The sequence below is a fragment of the Apostichopus japonicus genome, chromosome 8 (genome assembly GCF_037975245.1).
Source record: "Apostichopus japonicus isolate 1M-3 chromosome 8, ASM3797524v1, whole genome shotgun sequence".
Lineage (NCBI taxonomy): Eukaryota > Metazoa > Echinodermata > Holothuroidea > Aspidochirotida > Stichopodidae > Apostichopus > Apostichopus japonicus.
In genome coordinates, this window is record NC_092568.1 from 38,242,197 (window position 1) to 38,263,363 (window position 21,167).

The 21,167-nt window shown below is 44.0% G+C and overlaps 25 non-coding genes across 25 annotated transcripts; all 25 read left to right on the top strand.

Annotated features, from left to right (window-relative positions):
• Positions 1–300: 300 nt before the first annotated feature.
• Positions 301–419, top strand: LOC139972362 (5S ribosomal RNA). The gene has a single exon (XR_011794788.1). It is a non-coding gene; the product is annotated as a 5S ribosomal RNA (ribosomal RNA).
• A 716-nt stretch (positions 420–1,135) lies between these two features.
• LOC139972363 (5S ribosomal RNA) lies at positions 1,136–1,254 on the top strand. Its single transcript, XR_011794789.1, has one exon. It is a non-coding gene; the product is annotated as a 5S ribosomal RNA (ribosomal RNA).
• Positions 1,255–1,968: 714 nt separating this feature from the next.
• On the top strand, positions 1,969–2,087 carry LOC139972364 (5S ribosomal RNA). Its single transcript, XR_011794790.1, has one exon. It is a non-coding gene; the product is annotated as a 5S ribosomal RNA (ribosomal RNA).
• A 713-nt stretch (positions 2,088–2,800) lies between these two features.
• On the top strand, positions 2,801–2,919 carry LOC139972365 (5S ribosomal RNA). The gene has a single exon (XR_011794791.1). It is a non-coding gene; the product is annotated as a 5S ribosomal RNA (ribosomal RNA).
• Positions 2,920–3,634: 715 nt separating this feature from the next.
• On the top strand, positions 3,635–3,753 carry LOC139972367 (5S ribosomal RNA). The gene has a single exon (XR_011794793.1). It is a non-coding gene; the product is annotated as a 5S ribosomal RNA (ribosomal RNA).
• A 716-nt stretch (positions 3,754–4,469) lies between these two features.
• On the top strand, positions 4,470–4,588 carry LOC139972368 (5S ribosomal RNA). Its single transcript, XR_011794794.1, has one exon. It is a non-coding gene; the product is annotated as a 5S ribosomal RNA (ribosomal RNA).
• Positions 4,589–5,304: 716 nt separating this feature from the next.
• LOC139972369 (5S ribosomal RNA) lies at positions 5,305–5,423 on the top strand. The gene has a single exon (XR_011794795.1). It is a non-coding gene; the product is annotated as a 5S ribosomal RNA (ribosomal RNA).
• A 712-nt stretch (positions 5,424–6,135) lies between these two features.
• On the top strand, positions 6,136–6,254 carry LOC139972370 (5S ribosomal RNA). Its single transcript, XR_011794796.1, has one exon. It is a non-coding gene; the product is annotated as a 5S ribosomal RNA (ribosomal RNA).
• Positions 6,255–6,971: 717 nt separating this feature from the next.
• On the top strand, positions 6,972–7,090 carry LOC139972372 (5S ribosomal RNA). Its single transcript, XR_011794797.1, has one exon. It is a non-coding gene; the product is annotated as a 5S ribosomal RNA (ribosomal RNA).
• A 713-nt stretch (positions 7,091–7,803) lies between these two features.
• On the top strand, positions 7,804–7,922 carry LOC139972373 (5S ribosomal RNA). Its single transcript, XR_011794798.1, has one exon. It is a non-coding gene; the product is annotated as a 5S ribosomal RNA (ribosomal RNA).
• Positions 7,923–8,638: 716 nt separating this feature from the next.
• On the top strand, positions 8,639–8,757 carry LOC139972374 (5S ribosomal RNA). Its single transcript, XR_011794799.1, has one exon. It is a non-coding gene; the product is annotated as a 5S ribosomal RNA (ribosomal RNA).
• Positions 8,758–9,475: 718 nt separating this feature from the next.
• LOC139972375 (5S ribosomal RNA) lies at positions 9,476–9,594 on the top strand. Its single transcript, XR_011794800.1, has one exon. It is a non-coding gene; the product is annotated as a 5S ribosomal RNA (ribosomal RNA).
• Positions 9,595–10,306: 712 nt separating this feature from the next.
• LOC139972376 (5S ribosomal RNA) lies at positions 10,307–10,425 on the top strand. Its single transcript, XR_011794801.1, has one exon. It is a non-coding gene; the product is annotated as a 5S ribosomal RNA (ribosomal RNA).
• A 716-nt stretch (positions 10,426–11,141) lies between these two features.
• LOC139972377 (5S ribosomal RNA) lies at positions 11,142–11,260 on the top strand. Its single transcript, XR_011794802.1, has one exon. It is a non-coding gene; the product is annotated as a 5S ribosomal RNA (ribosomal RNA).
• Positions 11,261–11,977: 717 nt separating this feature from the next.
• LOC139972379 (5S ribosomal RNA) lies at positions 11,978–12,096 on the top strand. Its single transcript, XR_011794804.1, has one exon. It is a non-coding gene; the product is annotated as a 5S ribosomal RNA (ribosomal RNA).
• A 1,209-nt stretch (positions 12,097–13,305) lies between these two features.
• On the top strand, positions 13,306–13,424 carry LOC139972380 (5S ribosomal RNA). The gene has a single exon (XR_011794805.1). It is a non-coding gene; the product is annotated as a 5S ribosomal RNA (ribosomal RNA).
• A 717-nt stretch (positions 13,425–14,141) lies between these two features.
• Positions 14,142–14,260, top strand: LOC139972381 (5S ribosomal RNA). The gene has a single exon (XR_011794806.1). It is a non-coding gene; the product is annotated as a 5S ribosomal RNA (ribosomal RNA).
• A 718-nt stretch (positions 14,261–14,978) lies between these two features.
• Positions 14,979–15,097, top strand: LOC139972383 (5S ribosomal RNA). Its single transcript, XR_011794807.1, has one exon. It is a non-coding gene; the product is annotated as a 5S ribosomal RNA (ribosomal RNA).
• Positions 15,098–15,814: 717 nt separating this feature from the next.
• Positions 15,815–15,933, top strand: LOC139972384 (5S ribosomal RNA). Its single transcript, XR_011794808.1, has one exon. It is a non-coding gene; the product is annotated as a 5S ribosomal RNA (ribosomal RNA).
• Positions 15,934–16,650: 717 nt separating this feature from the next.
• On the top strand, positions 16,651–16,769 carry LOC139972385 (5S ribosomal RNA). Its single transcript, XR_011794809.1, has one exon. It is a non-coding gene; the product is annotated as a 5S ribosomal RNA (ribosomal RNA).
• Positions 16,770–17,485: 716 nt separating this feature from the next.
• Positions 17,486–17,604, top strand: LOC139972386 (5S ribosomal RNA). The gene has a single exon (XR_011794810.1). It is a non-coding gene; the product is annotated as a 5S ribosomal RNA (ribosomal RNA).
• A 717-nt stretch (positions 17,605–18,321) lies between these two features.
• Positions 18,322–18,440, top strand: LOC139972387 (5S ribosomal RNA). Its single transcript, XR_011794811.1, has one exon. It is a non-coding gene; the product is annotated as a 5S ribosomal RNA (ribosomal RNA).
• Positions 18,441–19,157: 717 nt separating this feature from the next.
• LOC139972388 (5S ribosomal RNA) lies at positions 19,158–19,276 on the top strand. Its single transcript, XR_011794812.1, has one exon. It is a non-coding gene; the product is annotated as a 5S ribosomal RNA (ribosomal RNA).
• A 718-nt stretch (positions 19,277–19,994) lies between these two features.
• Positions 19,995–20,113, top strand: LOC139972389 (5S ribosomal RNA). Its single transcript, XR_011794813.1, has one exon. It is a non-coding gene; the product is annotated as a 5S ribosomal RNA (ribosomal RNA).
• A 716-nt stretch (positions 20,114–20,829) lies between these two features.
• Positions 20,830–20,948, top strand: LOC139972391 (5S ribosomal RNA). Its single transcript, XR_011794815.1, has one exon. It is a non-coding gene; the product is annotated as a 5S ribosomal RNA (ribosomal RNA).
• The last annotated feature ends 219 nt before the right edge of the window (positions 20,949–21,167 follow it).

The window sequence follows — 21,167 nt, forward strand, 5'->3', positions numbered from 1 at the left end:
CACTTTAGGCTTCCCATGAGCAGCGTACGAACACTATGTTAAGAGGTTTGTTCACAAGTCGGACGAACGTGGCTAGCTTCAGACTCTCAGTGTGAGTGTGCGTGCGTGCGTCAGTCATTGGGGCAATCATATCCGGGCGTATATGCTACCATATAGCTTCTCAAGTCATATAAAAACATGCACATTATTTAGTTTAATGGGATAAGTAACCATATAGGTGGTCTAGAGTTGAACATCCAACTTTGCAAAATAAGTCTCGGGGCGGGCGGGTATAAAAAGCTTAAATTTCACCATTCTAATGTCTACGACCATATCACGTTGAATATACCGGTTCTCGTCCGATCACCGAAGTCAAGCAGCGTCGAGCCTAGTCAGTACTTGGATGGGTGACCGCCTGGGAATACTAGGTGCCGTAGACTTTTTCATTTTTCCTCACCCACAACTCCGCACCCTTTCTTTCTTTATTTCTTTTTCACTATTCTTTTATCCTGTCATTGTTATGAAAAGTCCCTCCCCCCCCCCTCACCACCACCGTTGAAGACATTGACTTGCCATATACCACTATTGTTGTGACCTGATCATTGCAATCACAAGTTTTTCTCCAGCCCCCTTTAATTCGAGACAAGTGTATCATTAGGGCTATATCATTCCGCATGCATGCATGCACGCACGCACGAGTGTTCTCCCTCAGGAAAAGTGCCGAAAAGAAACGGGAGAACATCTTTCTTGATATGTTCTCAAACAAAATCTCTCGTTTTTTGTGGCTTGGATGTCGGAGTACACAAAAGGAAGTAAATGTGATGCACAAATTAGGTCGATTGAGGCAATTTTAGACCACTTTAGGCTTCCCATGAGCAGCGTACGAACACTATGTTAAGAGGTTTGTTCACAAGTCGGACGAACGTGGCTAGCTTCAGACTCTCAGTGTGAGTGTGCGTGCGTGCGTCAGTCATTGGGGCAATCATATCCGGGCGTATATGCTACCATATAGCTTCTCAAGTCATATAAAAACATGCACATTATTTAGTTTAATGGGATAAGTAACCATATAGGTGGTCTAGAGTTGAACATCCAACTTTGCAAAATAAGTCTCGGGGCGGGCGGGTATAAAAAGCTTAAATTTCACCATTCTAATGTCTACGACCATATCACGTTGAATATACCGGTTCTCGTCCGATCACCGAAGTCAAGCAGCGTCGAGCCTAGTCAGTACTTGGATGGGTGACCGCCTGGGAATACTAGGTGCCGTAGACTTTTTCATTTTTCCTCACCCACAACTCCGCACCCTTTCTTTCTTTATTTCTTTTTCACTATTCTTTTATCCTGTCATTGTTATGAAAAGTCCCTCCCCCCCCCCCTCACCACCACCGTTGAAGACATTGACTTGCCATATACCACTATTGTTGTGACCTGATCATTGCAATCACAAGTTTTTCTCCAGCCCCCTTTAATTCGAGACAAGTGTATCATTAGGGCTATATCAATTCCGCATGCATGCACGCACGCACGAGTGTTCTCCCTCAGGAAAAGTGCCGAAAAGAAACGGGAGAACATCTTTCTTGATATGTTCTCAAACAAAATCTCTCGTTTTTTGTGGCTTGGATGTCGGAGTACACAAAAGGAAGTAAATGTGATGCACAAATTAGGTCGATTGAGGCAATTTTAGACCACTTTAGGCTTCCCATGAGCAGCGTACGAACACTATGTTAAGAGGTTTGTTCACAAGTCGGACGAACGTGGCTAGCTTCAGACTCTCAGTGTGAGTGTGCGTGCGTGCGTCAGTCATTGGGGCAATCATATCCGGGCGTATATGCTACCATATAGCTTCTCAAGTCATATAAAAACATGCACATTATTTAGTTTAATGGGATAAGTAACCATATAGGTGGTCTAGAGTTGAACATCCAACTTTGCAAAATAAGTCTCGGGGCGGGCGGGTATAAAAAGCTTAAATTTCACCATTCTAATGTCTACGACCATATCACGTTGAATATACCGGTTCTCGTCCGATCACCGAAGTCAAGCAGCGTCGAGCCTAGTCAGTACTTGGATGGGTGACCGCCTGGGAATACTAGGTGCCGTAGACTTTTTCATTTTTCCTCACCCACAACTCCGCACCCTTTCTTTCTTTATTTCTTTTTCACTATTCTTTTATCCTGTCATTGTTATGAAAAGTCCCTCCCCCCCCCCCTCACCACCACCGTTGAAGACATTGACTTGCCATATACCACTATTGTTGTGACCTGATCATTGCAATCACAAGTTTTTCTCCAGCCCCCTTTAATTCGAGACAAGTGTATCATTAGGGCTATATCATTCCGCATGCATGCACGCACGCACGAGTGTTCTCCCTCAGGAAAAGTGCCGAAAAGAAACGGGAGAACATCTTTCTTGATATGTTCTCAAACAAAATCTCTCGTTTTTTGTGGCTTGGATGTCGGAGTACACAAAAGGAAGTAAATGTGATGCACAAATTAGGTCGATTGAGGCAATTTTAGACCACTTTAGGCTTCCCATGAGCAGCGTACGAACACTATGTTAAGAGGTTTGTTCACAAGTCGGACGAACGTGGCTAGCTTCAGACTCTCAGTGTGAGTGTGCGTGCGTGCGTCAGTCATTGGGGCAATCATATCCGGGCGTATATGCTACCATATAGCTTCTCAAGTCATATAAAAACATGCACATTATTTAGTTTAATGGGATAAGTAACCATATAGGTGGTCTAGAGTTGAACATCCAACTTTGCAAAATAAGTCTCGGGGCGGGCGGGTATAAAAAGCTTAAATTTCACCATTCTAATGTCTACGACCATATCACGTTGAATATACCGGTTCTCGTCCGATCACCGAAGTCAAGCAGCGTCGAGCCTAGTCAGTACTTGGATGGGTGACCGCCTGGGAATACTAGGTGCCGTAGACTTTTTCATTTTTCCTCACCCACAACTCCGCACCCTTTCTTTCTTTATTTCTTTTTCACTATTCTTTTATCCTGTCATTGTTATGAAAAGTCCCTCCCCCCCCCTCACCACCACCGTTGAAGACATTGACTTGCCATATACCACTATTGTTGTGACCTGATCATTGCAATCACAAGTTTTTCTCCAGCCCCCTTTAATTCGAGACAAGTGTATCATTAGGGCTATATCATTCCGCATGCATGCATGCACGCACGCACGAGTGTTCTCCCTCAGGAAAAGTGCCGAAAAGAAACGGGAGAACATCTTTCTTGATATGTTCTCAAACAAAATCTCTCGTTTTTTGTGGCTTGGATGTCGGAGTACACAAAAGGAAGTAAATGTGATGCACAAATTAGGTCGATTGAGGCAATTTTAGACCACTTTAGGCTTCCCATGAGCAGCGTACGAACACTATGTTAAGAGGTTTGTTCACAAGTCGGACGAACGTGGCTAGCTTCAGACTCTCAGTGTGAGTGTGCGTGCGTGCGTCAGTCATTGGGGCAATCATATCCGGGCGTATATGCTACCATATAGCTTCTCAAGTCATATAAAAACATGCACATTATTTAGTTTAATGGGATAAGTAACCATATAGGTGGTCTAGAGTTGAACATCCAACTTTGCAAAATAAGTCTCGGGGCGGGCGGGTATAAAAAGCTTAAATTTCACCATTCTAATGTCTACGACCATATCACGTTGAATATACCGGTTCTCGTCCGATCACCGAAGTCAAGCAGCGTCGAGCCTAGTCAGTACTTGGATGGGTGACCGCCTGGGAATACTAGGTGCCGTAGACTTTTTCATTTTTCCTCACCCACAACTCCGCACCCTTTCTTTCTTTATTTCTTTTTCACTATTCTTTTATCCTGTCATTGTTATGAAAAGTCCCTCCCCCCCCCCTCACCACCACCGTTGAAGACATTGACTTGCCATATACCACTATTGTTGTGACCTGATCATTGCAATCACAAGTTTTTCTCCAGCCCCCTTTAATTCGAGACAAGTGTATCATTAGGGCTATATCATTCCGCATGCATGCATGCACGCACGCACGAGTGTTCTCCCTCAGGAAAAGTGCCGAAAAGAAACGGGAGAACATCTTTCTTGATATGTTCTCAAACAAAATCTCTCGTTTTTTGTGGCTTGGATGTCGGAGTACACAAAAGGAAGTAAATGTGATGCACAAATTAGGTCGATTGAGGCAATTTTAGACCACTTTAGGCTTCCCATGAGCAGCGTACGAACACTATGTTAAGAGGTTTGTTCACAAGTCGGACGAACGTGGCTAGCTTCAGACTCTCAGTGTGAGTGTGCGTGCGTGCGTCAGTCATTGGGGCAATCATATCCGGGCGTATATGCTACCATATAGCTTCTCAAGTCATATAAAAACATGCACATTATTTAGTTTAATGGGATAAGTAACCATATAGGTGGTCTAGAGTTGAACATCCAACTTTGCAAAATAAGTCTCGGGGCGGGCGGGTATAAAAAGCTTAAATTTCACCATTCTAATGTCTACGACCATATCACGTTGAATATACCGGTTCTCGTCCGATCACCGAAGTCAAGCAGCGTCGAGCCTAGTCAGTACTTGGATGGGTGACCGCCTGGGAATACTAGGTGCCGTAGACTTTTTCATTTTTCCTCACCCACAACTCCGCACCCTTTCTTTCTTTATTTCTTTTTCACTATTCTTTTATCCTGTCATTGTTATGAAAAGTCCCTCCCCCCCCCCTCACCACCACCGTTGAAGACATTGACTTGCCATATACCACTATTGTTGTGACCTGATCATTGCAATCACAAGTTTTTCTCCAGCCCCCTTTAATTCGAGACAAGTGTATCATTAGGGCTATATCATTCCGCATGCATGCATGCACGCACGCACGAGTGTTCTCCCTCAGGAAAAGTGCCGAAAAGAAACGGGAGAACATCTTTCTTGATATGTTCTCAAACAAAATCTCTCGTTTTTTGTGGCTTGGATGTCGGAGTACACAAAAGGAAGTAAATGTGATGCACAAATTAGGTCGATTGAGGCAATTTTAGACCACTTTAGGCTTCCCATGAGCAGCGTACGAACACTATGTTAAGAGGTTTGTTCACAAGTCGGACGAACGTGGCTAGCTTCAGACTCTCAGTGTGAGTGTGCGTGCGTGCGTCAGTCATTGGGGCAATCATATCCGGGCGTATATGCTACCATATAGCTTCTCAAGTCATATAAAAACATGCACATTATTTAGTTTAATGGGATAAGTAACCATATAGGTGGTCTAGAGTTGAACATCCAACTTTGCAAAATAAGTCTCGGGGCGGGCGGGTATAAAAAGCTTAAATTTCACCATTCTAATGTCTACGACCATATCACGTTGAATATACCGGTTCTCGTCCGATCACCGAAGTCAAGCAGCGTCGAGCCTAGTCAGTACTTGGATGGGTGACCGCCTGGGAATACTAGGTGCCGTAGACTTTTTCATTTTTCCTCACCCACAACTCCGCACCCTTTCTTTCTTTATTTCTTTTTCACTATTCTTTTATCCTGTCATTGTTATGAAAAGTCCCTCCCCCCCCCCTCACCACCACCGTTGAAGACATTGACTTGCCATATACCACTATTGTTGTGACCTGATCATTGCAATCACAAGTTTTTCTCCAGCCCCCTTTAATTCGAGACAAGTGTATCATTAGGGCTATATCATTCCGCATGCATGCACGCACGCACGAGTGTTCTCCCTCAGGAAAAGTGCCGAAAAGAAACGGGAGAACATCTTTCTTGATATGTTCTCAAACAAAATCTCTCGTTTTTTGTGGCTTGGATGTCGGAGTACACAAAAGGAAGTAAATGTGATGCACAAATTAGGTCGATTGAGGCAATTTTAGACCACTTTAGGCTTCCCATGAGCAGCGTACGAACACTATGTTAAGAGGTTTGTTCACAAGTCGGACGAACGTGGCTAGCTTCAGACTCTCAGTGTGAGTGTGCGTGCGTGCGTCAGTCATTGGGGCAATCATATCCGGGCGTATATGCTACCATATAGCTTCTCAAGTCATATAAAAACATGCACATTATTTAGTTTAATGGGATAAGTAACCATATAGGTGGTCTAGAGTTGAACATCCAACTTTGCAAAATAAGTCTCGGGGCGGGCGGGTATAAAAAGCTTAAATTTCACCATTCTAATGTCTACGACCATATCACGTTGAATATACCGGTTCTCGTCCGATCACCGAAGTCAAGCAGCGTCGAGCCTAGTCAGTACTTGGATGGGTGACCGCCTGGGAATACTAGGTGCCGTAGACTTTTTCATTTTTCCTCACCCACAACTCCGCACCCTTTCTTTCTTTATTTCTTTTTCACTATTCTTTTATCCTGTCATTGTTATGAAAAGTCCCTCCCCCCCCCCCTCACCACCACCGTTGAAGACATTGACTTGCCATATACCACTATTGTTGTGACCTGATCATTGCAATCACAAGTTTTTCTCCAGCCCCCTTTAATTCGAGACAAGTGTATCATTAGGGCTATATCATTCCGCATGCATGCATGCACGCACGCACGAGTGTTCTCCCTCAGGAAAAGTGCCGAAAAGAAACGGGAGAACATCTTTCTTGATATGTTCTCAAACAAAATCTCTCGTTTTTTGTGGCTTGGATGTCGGAGTACACAAAAGGAAGTAAATGTGATGCACAAATTAGGTCGATTGAGGCAATTTTAGACCACTTTAGGCTTCCCATGAGCAGCGTACGAACACTATGTTAAGAGGTTTGTTCACAAGTCGGACGAACGTGGCTAGCTTCAGACTCTCAGTGTGAGTGTGCGTGCGTGCGTCAGTCATTGGGGCAATCATATCCGGGCGTATATGCTACCATATAGCTTCTCAAGTCATATAAAAACATGCACATTATTTAGTTTAATGGGATAAGTAACCATATAGGTGGTCTAGAGTTGAACATCCAACTTTGCAAAATAAGTCTCGGGGCGGGCGGGTATAAAAAGCTTAAATTTCACCATTCTAATGTCTACGACCATATCACGTTGAATATACCGGTTCTCGTCCGATCACCGAAGTCAAGCAGCGTCGAGCCTAGTCAGTACTTGGATGGGTGACCGCCTGGGAATACTAGGTGCCGTAGACTTTTTCATTTTTCCTCACCCACAACTCCGCACCCTTTCTTTCTTTATTTCTTTTTCACTATTCTTTTATCCTGTCATTGTTATGAAAAGTCCCTCCCCCCCCCCCTCACCACCACCGTTGAAGACATTGACTTGCCATATACCACTATTGTTGTGACCTGATCATTGCAATCACAAGTTTTTCTCCAGCCCCCTTTAATTCGAGACAAGTGTATCATTAGGGCTATATCATTCCGCATGCATGCACGCACGCACGAGTGTTCTCCCTCAGGAAAAGTGCCGAAAAGAAACGGGAGAACATCTTTCTTGATATGTTCTCAAACAAAATCTCTCGTTTTTTGTGGCTTGGATGTCGGAGTACACAAAAGGAAGTAAATGTGATGCACAAATTAGGTCGATTGAGGCAATTTTAGACCACTTTAGGCTTCCCATGAGCAGCGTACGAACACTATGTTAAGAGGTTTGTTCACAAGTCGGACGAACGTGGCTAGCTTCAGACTCTCAGTGTGAGTGTGCGTGCGTGCGTCAGTCATTGGGGCAATCATATCCGGGCGTATATGCTACCATATAGCTTCTCAAGTCATATAAAAACATGCACATTATTTAGTTTAATGGGATAAGTAACCATATAGGTGGTCTAGAGTTGAACATCCAACTTTGCAAAATAAGTCTCGGGGCGGGCGGGTATAAAAAGCTTAAATTTCACCATTCTAATGTCTACGACCATATCACGTTGAATATACCGGTTCTCGTCCGATCACCGAAGTCAAGCAGCGTCGAGCCTAGTCAGTACTTGGATGGGTGACCGCCTGGGAATACTAGGTGCCGTAGACTTTTTCATTTTTCCTCACCCACAACTCCGCACCCTTTCTTTCTTTATTTCTTTTTCACTATTCTTTTATCCTGTCATTGTTATGAAAAGTCCCTCCCCCCCCCCTCACCACCACCGTTGAAGACATTGACTTGCCATATACCACTATTGTTGTGACCTGATCATTGCAATCACAAGTTTTTCTCCAGCCCCCTTTAATTCGAGACAAGTGTATCATTAGGGCTATATCATTCCGCATGCATGCATGCACGCACGCACGAGTGTTCTCCCTCAGGAAAAGTGCCGAAAAGAAACGGGAGAACATCTTTCTTGATATGTTCTCAAACAAAATCTCTCGTTTTTTGTGGCTTGGATGTCGGAGTACACAAAAGGAAGTAAATGTGATGCACAAATTAGGTCGATTGAGGCAATTTTAGACCACTTTAGGCTTCCCATGAGCAGCGTACGAACACTATGTTAAGAGGTTTGTTCACAAGTCGGACGAACGTGGCTAGCTTCAGACTCTCAGTGTGAGTGTGCGTGCGTGCGTCAGTCATTGGGGCAATCATATCCGGGCGTATATGCTACCATATAGCTTCTCAAGTCATATAAAAACATGCACATTATTTAGTTTAATGGGATAAGTAACCATATAGGTGGTCTAGAGTTGAACATCCAACTTTGCAAAATAAGTCTCGGGGCGGGCGGGTATAAAAAGCTTAAATTTCACCATTCTAATGTCTACGACCATATCACGTTGAATATACCGGTTCTCGTCCGATCACCGAAGTCAAGCAGCGTCGAGCCTAGTCAGTACTTGGATGGGTGACCGCCTGGGAATACTAGGTGCCGTAGACTTTTTCATTTTTCCTCACCCACAACTCCGCACCCTTTCTTTCTTTATTTCTTTTTCACTATTCTTTTATCCTGTCATTGTTATGAAAAGTCCCTCCCCCCCCCCCCTCACCACCACCGTTGAAGACATTGACTTGCCATATACCACTATTGTTGTGACCTGATCATTGCAATCACAAGTTTTTCTCCAGCCCCCTTTAATTCGAGACAAGTGTATCATTAGGGCTATATCATTCCGCATGCATGCATGCACGCACGCACGAGTGTTCTCCCTCAGGAAAAGTGCCGAAAAGAAACGGGAGAACATCTTTCTTGATATGTTCTCAAACAAAATCTCTCGTTTTTTGTGGCTTGGATGTCGGAGTACACAAAAGGAAGTAAATGTGATGCACAAATTAGGTCGATTGAGGCAATTTTAGACCACTTTAGGCTTCCCATGAGCAGCGTACGAACACTATGTTAAGAGGTTTGTTCACAAGTCGGACGAACGTGGCTAGCTTCAGACTCTCAGTGTGAGTGTGCGTGCGTGCGTCAGTCATTGGGGCAATCATATCCGGGCGTATATGCTACCATATAGCTTCTCAAGTCATATAAAAACATGCACATTATTTAGTTTAATGGGATAAGTAACCATATAGGTGGTCTAGAGTTGAACATCCAACTTTGCAAAATAAGTCTCGGGGCGGGCGGGTATAAAAAGCTTAAATTTCACCATTCTAATGTCTACGACCATATCACGTTGAATATACCGGTTCTCGTCCGATCACCGAAGTCAAGCAGCGTCGAGCCTAGTCAGTACTTGGATGGGTGACCGCCTGGGAATACTAGGTGCCGTAGACTTTTTCATTTTTCCTCACCCACAACTCCGCACCCTTTCTTTCTTTATTTCTTTTTCACTATTCTTTTATCCTGTCATTGTTATGAAAAGTCCCTCCCCCCCCCCTCACCACCACCGTTGAAGACATTGACTTGCCATATACCACTATTGTTGTGACCTGATCATTGCAATCACAAGTTTTTCTCCAGCCCCCTTTAATTCGAGACAAGTGTATCATTAGGGCTATATCATTCCGCATGCATGCACGCACGCACGAGTGTTCTCCCTCAGGAAAAGTGCCGAAAAGAAACGGGAGAACATCTTTCTTGATATGTTCTCAAACAAAATCTCTCGTTTTTTGTGGCTTGGATGTCGGAGTACACAAAAGGAAGTAAATGTGATGCACAAATTAGGTCGATTGAGGCAATTTTAGACCACTTTAGGCTTCCCATGAGCAGCGTACGAACACTATGTTAAGAGGTTTGTTCACAAGTCGGACGAACGTGGCTAGCTTCAGACTCTCAGTGTGAGTGTGCGTGCGTGCGTCAGTCATTGGGGCAATCATATCCGGGCGTATATGCTACCATATAGCTTCTCAAGTCATATAAAAACATGCACATTATTTAGTTTAATGGGATAAGTAACCATATAGGTGGTCTAGAGTTGAACATCCAACTTTGCAAAATAAGTCTCGGGGCGGGCGGGTATAAAAAGCTTAAATTTCACCATTCTAATGTCTACGACCATATCACGTTGAATATACCGGTTCTCGTCCGATCACCGAAGTCAAGCAGCGTCGAGCCTAGTCAGTACTTGGATGGGTGACCGCCTGGGAATACTAGGTGCCGTAGACTTTTTCATTTTTCCTCACCCACAACTCCGCACCCTTTCTTTCTTTATTTCTTTTTCACTATTCTTTTATCCTGTCATTGTTATGAAAAGTCCCTCCCCCCCCCCTCACCACCACCGTTGAAGACATTGACTTGCCATATACCACTATTGTTGTGACCTGATCATTGCAATCACAAGTTTTTCTCCAGCCCCCTTTAATTCGAGACAAGTGTATCATTAGGGCTATATCATTCCGCATGCATGCATGCACGCACGCACGAGTGTTCTCCCTCAGGAAAAGTGCCGAAAAGAAACGGGAGAACATCTTTCTTGATATGTTCTCAAACAAAATCTCTCGTTTTTTGTGGCTTGGATGTCGGAGTACACAAAAGGAAGTAAATGTGATGCACAAATTAGGTCGATTGAGGCAATTTTAGACCACTTTAGGCTTCCCATGAGCAGCGTACGAACACTATGTTAAGAGGTTTGTTCACAAGTCGGACGAACGTGGCTAGCTTCAGACTCTCAGTGTGAGTGTGCGTGCGTGCGTCAGTCATTGGGGCAATCATATCCGGGCGTATATGCTACCATATAGCTTCTCAAGTCATATAAAAACATGCACATTATTTAGTTTAATGGGATAAGTAACCATATAGGTGGTCTAGAGTTGAACATCCAACTTTGCAAAATAAGTCTCGGGGCGGGCGGGTATAAAAAGCTTAAATTTCACCATTCTAATGTCTACGACCATATCACGTTGAATATACCGGTTCTCGTCCGATCACCGAAGTCAAGCAGCGTCGAGCCTAGTCAGTACTTGGATGGGTGACCGCCTGGGAATACTAGGTGCCGTAGACTTTTTCATTTTTCCTCACCCACAACTCCGCACCCTTTCTTTCTTTATTTCTTTTTCACTATTCTTTTATCCTGTCATTGTTATGAAAAGTCCCTCCCCCCCCCCCTCACCACCACCGTTGAAGACATTGACTTGCCATATACCACTATTGTTGTGACCTGATCATTGCAATCACAAGTTTTTCTCCAGCCCCCTTTAATTCGAGACAAGTGTATCATTAGGGCTATATCATTCCGCATGCATGCATGCACGCACGCACGAGTGTTCTCCCTCAGGAAAAGTGCCGAAAAGAAACGGGAGAACATCTTTCTTGATATGTTCTCAAACAAAATCTCTCGTTTTTTGTGGCTTGGATGTCGGAGTACACAAAAGGAAGTAAATGTGATGCACAAATTAGGTCGATTGAGGCAATTTTAGACCACTTTAGGCTTCCCATGAGCAGCGTACGAACACTATGTTAAGAGGTTTGTTCACAAGTCGGACGAACGTGGCTAGCTTCAGACTCTCAGTGTGAGTGTGCGTGCGTGCGTCAGTCATTGGGGCAATCATATCCGGGCGTATATGCTACCATATAGCTTCTCAAGTCATATAAAAACATGCACATTATTTAGTTTAATGGGATAAGTAACCATATAGGTGGTCTAGAGTTGAACATCCAACTTTGCAAAATAAGTCTCGGGGCGGGCGGGTATAAAAAGCTTAAATTTCACCATTCTAATGTCTACGACCATATCACGTTGAATATACCGGTTCTCGTCCGATCACCGAAGTCAAGCAGCGTCGAGCCTAGTCAGTACTTGGATGGGTGACCGCCTGGGAATACTAGGTGCCGTAGACTTTTTCATTTTTCCTCACCCACAACTCCGCACCCTTTCTTTCTTTATTTCTTTTTCACTATTCTTTTATCCTGTCATTGTTATGAAAAGTCCCTCCCCCCCCCCCTCACCACCACCGTTGAAGACATTGACTTGCCATATACCACTATTGTTGTGACCTGATCATTGCAATCACAAGTTTTTCTCCAGCCCCCTTTAATTCGAGACAAGTGTATCATTAGGGCTATATCATTCCGCATGCATGCACGCACGCACGAGTGTTCTCCCTCAGGAAAAGTGCCGAAAAGAAACGGGAGAACATCTTTCTTGATATGTTCTCAAACAAAATCTCTCGTTTTTTGTGGCTTGGATGTCGGAGTACACAAAAGGAAGTAAATGTGATGCACAAATTAGGTCGATTGAGGCAATTTTAGACCACTTTAGGCTTCCCATGAGCAGCGTACGAACACTATGTTAAGAGGTTTGTTCACAAGTCGGACGAACGTGGCTAGCTTCAGACTCTCAGTGTGAGTGTGCGTGCGTGCGTCAGTCATTGGGGCAATCATATCCGGGCGTATATGCTACCATATAGCTTCTCAAGTCATATAAAAACATGCACATTATTTAGTTTAATGGGATAAGTAACCATATAGGTGGTCTAGAGTTGAACATCCAACTTTGCAAAATAAGTCTCGGGGCGGGCGGGTATAAAAAGCTTAAATTTCACCATTCTAATGTCTACGACCATATCACGTTGAATATACCGGTTCTCGTCCGATCACCGAAGTCAAGCAGCGTCGAGCCTAGTCAGTACTTGGATGGGTGACCGCGTTCTCAAACAAAATCTCTCGTTTTTTGTGGCTTGGATGTCGGAGTACACAAAAGGAAGTAAATGTGATGCACAAATTAGGTCGATTGAGGCAATTTTAGACCACTTTAGGCTTCCCATGAGCAGCGTACGAACACTATGTTAAGAGGTTTGTTCACAAGTCGGACGAACGTGGCTAGCTTCAGACTCTCAGTGTGAGTGTGCGTGCGTGCGTCAGTCATTGGGGCAATCATATCCGGGCGTATATGCTACCATATAGCTTCTCAAGTCATATAAAAACATGCACATTATTTAGTTTAATGGGATAAGTAACCATATAGGTGGTCTAGAGTTGAACATCCAACTTTGCAAAATAAGTCTCGGGGCGGGCGGGTATAAAAAGCTTAAATTTCACCATTCTAATGTCTACGACCATATCACGTTGAATATACCGGTTCTCGTCCGATCACCGAAGTCAAGCAGCGTCGAGCCTAGTCAGTACTTGGATGGGTGACCGCCTGGGAATACTAGGTGCCGTAGACTTTTTCATTTTTCCTCACCCACAACTCCGCACCCTTTCTTTCTTTATTTCTTTTTCACTATTCTTTTATCCTGTCATTGTTATGAAAAGTCCCTCCCCCCCCCCCTCACCACCACCGTTGAAGACATTGACTTGCCATATACCACTATTGTTGTGACCTGATCATTGCAATCACAAGTTTTTCTCCAGCCCCCTTTAATTCGAGACAAGTGTATCATTAGGGCTATATCATTCCGCATGCATGCATGCACGCACGCACGAGTGTTCTCCCTCAGGAAAAGTGCCGAAAAGAAACGGGAGAACATCTTTCTTGATATGTTCTCAAACAAAATCTCTCGTTTTTTGTGGCTTGGATGTCGGAGTACACAAAAGGAAGTAAATGTGATGCACAAATTAGGTCGATTGAGGCAATTTTAGACCACTTTAGGCTTCCCATGAGCAGCGTACGAACACTATGTTAAGAGGTTTGTTCACAAGTCGGACGAACGTGGCTAGCTTCAGACTCTCAGTGTGAGTGTGCGTGCGTGCGTCAGTCATTGGGGCAATCATATCCGGGCGTATATGCTACCATATAGCTTCTCAAGTCATATAAAAACATGCACATTATTTAGTTTAATGGGATAAGTAACCATATAGGTGGTCTAGAGTTGAACATCCAACTTTGCAAAATAAGTCTCGGGGCGGGCGGGTATAAAAAGCTTAAATTTCACCATTCTAATGTCTACGACCATATCACGTTGAATATACCGGTTCTCGTCCGATCACCGAAGTCAAGCAGCGTCGAGCCTAGTCAGTACTTGGATGGGTGACCGCCTGGGAATACTAGGTGCCGTAGACTTTTTCATTTTTCCTCACCCACAACTCCGCACCCTTTCTTTCTTTATTTCTTTTTCACTATTCTTTTATCCTGTCATTGTTATGAAAAGTCCCTCCCCCCCCCCCCTCACCACCACCGTTGAAGACATTGACTTGCCATATACCACTATTGTTGTGACCTGATCATTGCAATCACAAGTTTTTCTCCAGCCCCCTTTAATTCGAGACAAGTGTATCATTAGGGCTATATCATTCCGCATGCATGCATGCACGCACGCACGAGTGTTCTCCCTCAGGAAAAGTGCCGAAAAGAAACGGGAGAACATCTTTCTTGATATGTTCTCAAACAAAATCTCTCGTTTTTTGTGGCTTGGATGTCGGAGTACACAAAAGGAAGTAAATGTGATGCACAAATTAGGTCGATTGAGGCAATTTTAGACCACTTTAGGCTTCCCATGAGCAGCGTACGAACACTATGTTAAGAGGTTTGTTCACAAGTCGGACGAACGTGGCTAGCTTCAGACTCTCAGTGTGAGTGTGCGTGCGTGCGTCAGTCATTGGGGCAATCATATCCGGGCGTATATGCTACCATATAGCTTCTCAAGTCATATAAAAACATGCACATTATTTAGTTTAATGGGATAAGTAACCATATAGGTGGTCTAGAGTTGAACATCCAACTTTGCAAAATAAGTCTCGGGGCGGGCGGGTATAAAAAGCTTAAATTTCACCATTCTAATGTCTACGACCATATCACGTTGAATATACCGGTTCTCGTCCGATCACCGAAGTCAAGCAGCGTCGAGCCTAGTCAGTACTTGGATGGGTGACCGCCTGGGAATACTAGGTGCCGTAGACTTTTTCATTTTTCCTCACCCACAACTCCGCACCCTTTCCTTCTTTATTTCTTTTTCACTATTCTTTTATCCTGTCATTGTTATGAAAAGTCCCTCCCCCCCCCCCTCACCACCACCGTTGAAGACATTGACTTGCCATATACCACTATTGTTGTGACCTGATCATTGCAATCACAAGTTTTTCTCCAGCCCCCTTTAATTCGAGACAAGTGTATCATTAGGGCTATATCATTCCGCATGCATGCATGCACGCACGCACGAGTGTTCTCCCTCAGGAAAAGTGCCGAAAAGAAACGGGAGAACATCTTTCTTGATATGTTCTCAAACAAAATCTCTCGTTTTTTGTGGCTTGGATGTCGGAGTACACAAAAGGAAGTAAATGTGATGCACAAATTAGGTCGATTGAGGCAATTTTAGACCACTTTAGGCTTCCCATGAGCAGCGTACGAACACTATGTTAAGAGGTTTGTTCACAAGTCGGACGAACGTGGCTAGCTTCAGACTCTCAGTGTGAGTGTGCGTGCGTGCGTCAGTCATTGGGGCAATCATATCCGGGCGTATATGCTACCATATAGCTTCTCAAGTCATATAAAAACATGCACATTATTTAGTTTAATGGGATAAGTAACCATATAGGTGGTCTAGAGTTGAACATCCAACTTTGCAAAATAAGTCTCGGGGCGGGCGGGTATAAAAAGCTTAAATTTCACCATTCTAATGTCTACGACCATATCACGTTGAATATACCGGTTCTCGTCCGATCACCGAAGTCAAGCAGCGTCGAGCCTAGTCAGTACTTGGATGGGTGACCGCCTGGGAATACTAGGTGCCGTAGACTTTTTCATTTTTCCTCACCCACAACTCCGCACCCTTTCTTTCTTTATTTCTTTTTCACTATTCTTTTATCCTGTCATTGTTATGAAAAGTCCCTCCCCCCCCCCCTCACCACCACCGTTGAAGACATTGACTTGCCATATACCACTATTGTTGTGACCTGATCATTGCAATCACAAGTTTTTCTCCAGCCCCCTTTAATTCGAGACAAGTGTATCATTAGGGCTATATCATTCCGCATGCATGCATGCACGCACGCACGAGTGTTCTCCCTCAGGAAAAGTGCCGAAAAGAAACGGGAGAACATCTTTCTTGATATGTTCTCAAACAAAATCTCTCGTTTTTTGTGGCTTGGATGTCGGAGTACACAAAAGGAAGTAAATGTGATGCACAAATTAGGTCGATTGAGGCAATTTTAGACCACTTTAGGCTTCCCATGAGCAGCGTACGAACACTATGTTAAGAGGTTTGTTCACAAGTCGGACGAACGTGGCTAGCTTCAGACTCTCAGTGTGAGTGTGCGTGCGTGCGTCAGTCATTGGGGCAATCATATCCGGGCGTATATGCTACCATATAGCTTCTCAAGTCATATAAAAACATGCACATTATTTAGTTTAATGGGATAAGTAACCATATAGGTGGTCTAGAGTTGAACATCCAACTTTGCAAAATAAGTCTCGGGGCGGGCGGGTATAAAAAGCTTAAATTTCACCATTCTAATGTCTACGACCATATCACGTTGAATATACCGGTTCTCGTCCGATCACCGAAGTCAAGCAGCGTCGAGCCTAGTCAGTACTTGGATGGGTGACCGCCTGGGAATACTAGGTGCCGTAGACTTTTTCATTTTTCCTCACCCACAACTCCGCACCCTTTCTTTCTTTATTTCTTTTTCACTATTCTTTTATCCTGTCATTGTTATGAAAAGTCCCTCCCCCCCCCCTCACCACCACCGTTGAAGACATTGACTTGCCATATACCACTATTGTTGTGACCTGATCATTGCAATCACAAGTTTTTCTCCAGCCCCCTTTAATTCGAGACAAGTGTATCATTAGGGCTATATCATTCCGCATGCATGCATGCACGCACGCACGAGTGTTCTCCCTCAGGAAAAGTGCCGAAAAGAAACGGGAGAACATCTTTCTTGATATGTTCTCAAACAAAATCTCTCGTTTTTTGTGGCTTGGATGTCGGAGTACACAAAAGGAAGTAAATGTGATGCACAAATTAGGTCGATTGAGGCAATTTTAGACCACTTTAGGCTTCCCATGAGCAGCGTACGAACACTATGTTAAGAGGTTTGTTCACAAGTCGGACGAACGTGGCTAGCTTCAGACTCTCAGTGTGAGTGTGCGTGCGTGCGTCAGTCATTGGGGCAATCATATCCGGGCGTATATGCTACCATATAGCTTCTCAAGTCATATAAAAACATGCACATTATTTAGTTTAATGGGATAAGTAACCATATAGGTGGTCTAGAGTTGAACATCCAACTTTGCAAAATAAGTCTCGGGGCGGGCGGGTATAAAAAGCTTAAATTTCACCATTCTAATGTCTACGACCATATCACGTTGAATATACCGGTTCTCGTCCGATCACCGAAGTCAAGCAGCGTCGAGCCTAGTCAGTACTTGGATGGGTGACCGCCTGGGAATACTAGGTGCCGTAGACTTTTTCATTTTTCCTCACCCACAACTCCGCACCCTTTCTTTCTTTATTTCTTTTTCACTATTCTTTTATCCTGTCATTGTTATGAAAAGTCCCTCCCCCCCCCCCTCACCACCACCGTTGAAGACATTGACTTGCCATATACCACTATTGTTGTGACCTGATCATTGCAATCACAAGTTTTTCTCCAGCCCCCTTTAATTCGAGACAAGTGTATCATTAGGGCTATATCATTCCGCATGCATGCATGCACGCACGCACGAGTGTTCTCCCTCAGGAAAAGTGCCGAAAAGAAACGGGAGAACATCTTTCTTGATATGTTCTCAAACAAAATCTCTCGTTTTTTGTGGCTTGGATGTCGGAGTACACAAAAGGAAGTAAATGTGATGCACAAATTAGGTCGATTGAGGCAATTTTAGACCACTTTAGGCTTCCCATGAGCAGCGTACGAACACTATGTTAAGAGGTTTGTTCACAAGTCGGACGAACGTGGCTAGCTTCAGACTCTCAGTGTGAGTGTGCGTGCGTGCGTCAGTCATTGGGGCAATCATATCCGGGCGTATATGCTACCATATAGCTTCTCAAGTCATATAAAAACATGCACATTATTTAGTTTAATGGGATAAGTAACCATATAGGTGGTCTAGAGTTGAACATCCAACTTTGCAAAATAAGTCTCGGGGCGGGCGGGTATAAAAAGCTTAAATTTCACCATTCTAATGTCTACGACCATATCACGTTGAATATACCGGTTCTCGTCCGATCACCGAAGTCAAGCAGCGTCGAGCCTAGTCAGTACTTGGATGGGTGACCGCCTGGGAATACTAGGTGCCGTAGACTTTTTCATTTTTCCTCACCCACAACTCCGCACCCTTTCTTTCTTTATTTCTTTTTCACTATTCTTTTATCCTGTCATTGTTATGAAAAGTCCCTCCCCCCCCCCCTCACCACCACCGTTGAAGACATTGACTTGCCATATACCACTATTGTTGTGACCTGATCATTGCAATCACAAGTTTTTCTCCAGCCCCCTTTAATTCGAGACAAGTGTATCATTAGGGCTATATCATTCCGCATGCATGCATGCACGCACGCACGAGTGTTCTCCCTCAGGAAAAGTGCCGAAAAGAAACGGGAGAACATCTTTCTTGATATGTTCTCAAACAAAATCTCTCGTTTTTTGTGGCTTGGATGTCGGAGTACACAAAAGGAAGTAAATGTGATGCACAAATTAGGTCGATTGAGGCAATTTTAGACCACTTTAGGCTTCCCATGAGCAGCGTACGAACACTATGTTAAGAGGTTTGTTCACAAGTCGGACGAACGTGGCTAGCTTCAGACTCTCAGTGTGAGTGTGCGTGCGTGCGTCAGTCATTGGGGCAATCATATCCGGGCGTATATGCTACCATATAGCTTCTCAAGTCATATAAAAACATGCACATTATTTAGTTTAATGGGATAAGTAACCATATAGGTGGTCTAGAGTTGAACATCCAACTTTGCAAAATAAGTCTCGGGGCGGGCGGGTATAAAAAGCTTAAATTTCACCATTCTAATGTCTACGACCATATCACGTTGAATATACCGGTTCTCGTCCGATCACCGAAGTCAAGCAGCGTCGAGCCTAGTCAGTACTTGGATGGGTGACCGCCTGGGAATACTAGGTGCCGTAGACTTTTTCATTTTTCCTCACCCACAACTCCGCACCCTTTCTTTCTTTATTTCTTTTTCACTATTCTTTTATCCTGTCATTGTTATGAAAAGTCCCTCCCCCCCCCCCCTCACCACCACCGTTGAAGACATTGACTTGCCATATACCACTATTGTTGTGACCTGATCATTGCAATCACAAGTTTTTCTCCAGCCCCCTTTAATTCGAGACAAGTGTATCATTAGGGCTATATCATTCCGCATGCATGCATGCACGCACGCACGAGTGTTCTCCCTCAGGAAAAGTGCCGAAAAGAAACGGGAGAACATCTTTCTTGATATGTTCTCAAACAAAATCTCTCGTTTTTTGTGGCTTGGATGTCGGAGTACACAAAAGGAAGTAAATGTGATGCACAAATTAGGTCGATTGAGGCAATTTTAGACCACTTTAGGCTTCCCATGAGCAGCGTACGAACACTATGTTAAGAGGTTTGTTCACAAGTCGGACGAACGTGGCTAGCTTCAGACTCTCAGTGTGAGTGTGCGTGCGTGCGTCAGTCATTGGGGCAATCATATCCGGGCGTATATGCTACCATATAGCTTCTCAAGTCATATAAAAACATGCACATTATTTAGTTTAATGGGATAAGTAACCATATAGGTGGTCTAGAGTTGAACATCCAACTTTGCAAAATAAGTCTCGGGGCGGGCGGGTATAAAAAGCTTAAATTTCACCATTCTAATGTCTACGACCATATCACGTTGAATATACCGGTTCTCGTCCGATCACCGAAGTCAAGCAGCGTCGAGCCTAGTCAGTACTTGGATGGGTGACCGCCTGGGAATACTAGGTGCCGTAGACTTTTTCATTTTTCCTCACCCACAACTCCGCACCCTTTCTTTCTTTATTTCTTTTTCACTATTCTTTTATCCTGTCATTGTTATGAAAAGTCCCTCCCCCCCCCCTCACCACCACCGTTGAAGACATTGACTTGCCATATACCACTATTGTTGTGACCTGATCATTGCAATCACAAGTTTTTCTCCAGCCCCCTTTAATTCGAGACAAGTGTATCATTAGGGCTATATCATTCCGCATGCATGCATGCACGCACGCACGAGTGTTCTCCCTCAGGAAAAGTGCCGAAAAGAAACGGGAGAACATCTTTCTTGATATGTTCTCAAACAAAATCTCTCGTTTTTTGTGGCTTGGATGTCGGAGTACACAAAAGGAAGTAAATGTGATGCACAAATTAGGTCGATTGAGGCAATTTTAGACCACTTTAGGCTTCCCATGAGCAGCGTACGAACACTATGTTAAGAGGTTTGTTCACAAGTCGGACGAACGTGGCTAGCTTCAGACTCTCAGTGTGAGTGTGCGTGCGTGCGTCAGTCATTGGGGCAATCATATCCGGGCGTATATGCTACCATATAGCTTCTCAAGTCATATAAAAACATGCACATTATTTAGTTTAATGGGATAAGTAACCATATAGGTGGTCTAGAGTTGAACATCCAACTTTGCAAAATAAGTCTCGGGGCGGGCGGGTATAAAAAGCTTAAATTTCACCATTCTAATGTCTACGACCATATCACGTTGAATATACCGGTTCTCGTCCGATCACCGAAGTCAAGCAGCGTCGAGCCTAGTCAGTACTTGGATGGGTGACCGCCTGGGAATACTAGGTGCCGTAGACTTTTTCATTTTTCCTCACCCACAACTCCGCACCCTTTCTTTCTTTATTTCTTTTTCACTATTCTTTTATCCTGTCATTGTTATGAAAAGTCCCTCCCCCCCCCCTCACCACCACCGTTGAAGACATTGACTTGCCATATACCACTATTGTTGTGACCTGATCATTGCAATCACAAGTTTTTCTCCAGCCCCCTTTAATTCGAGACAAGTGTATCATTAGG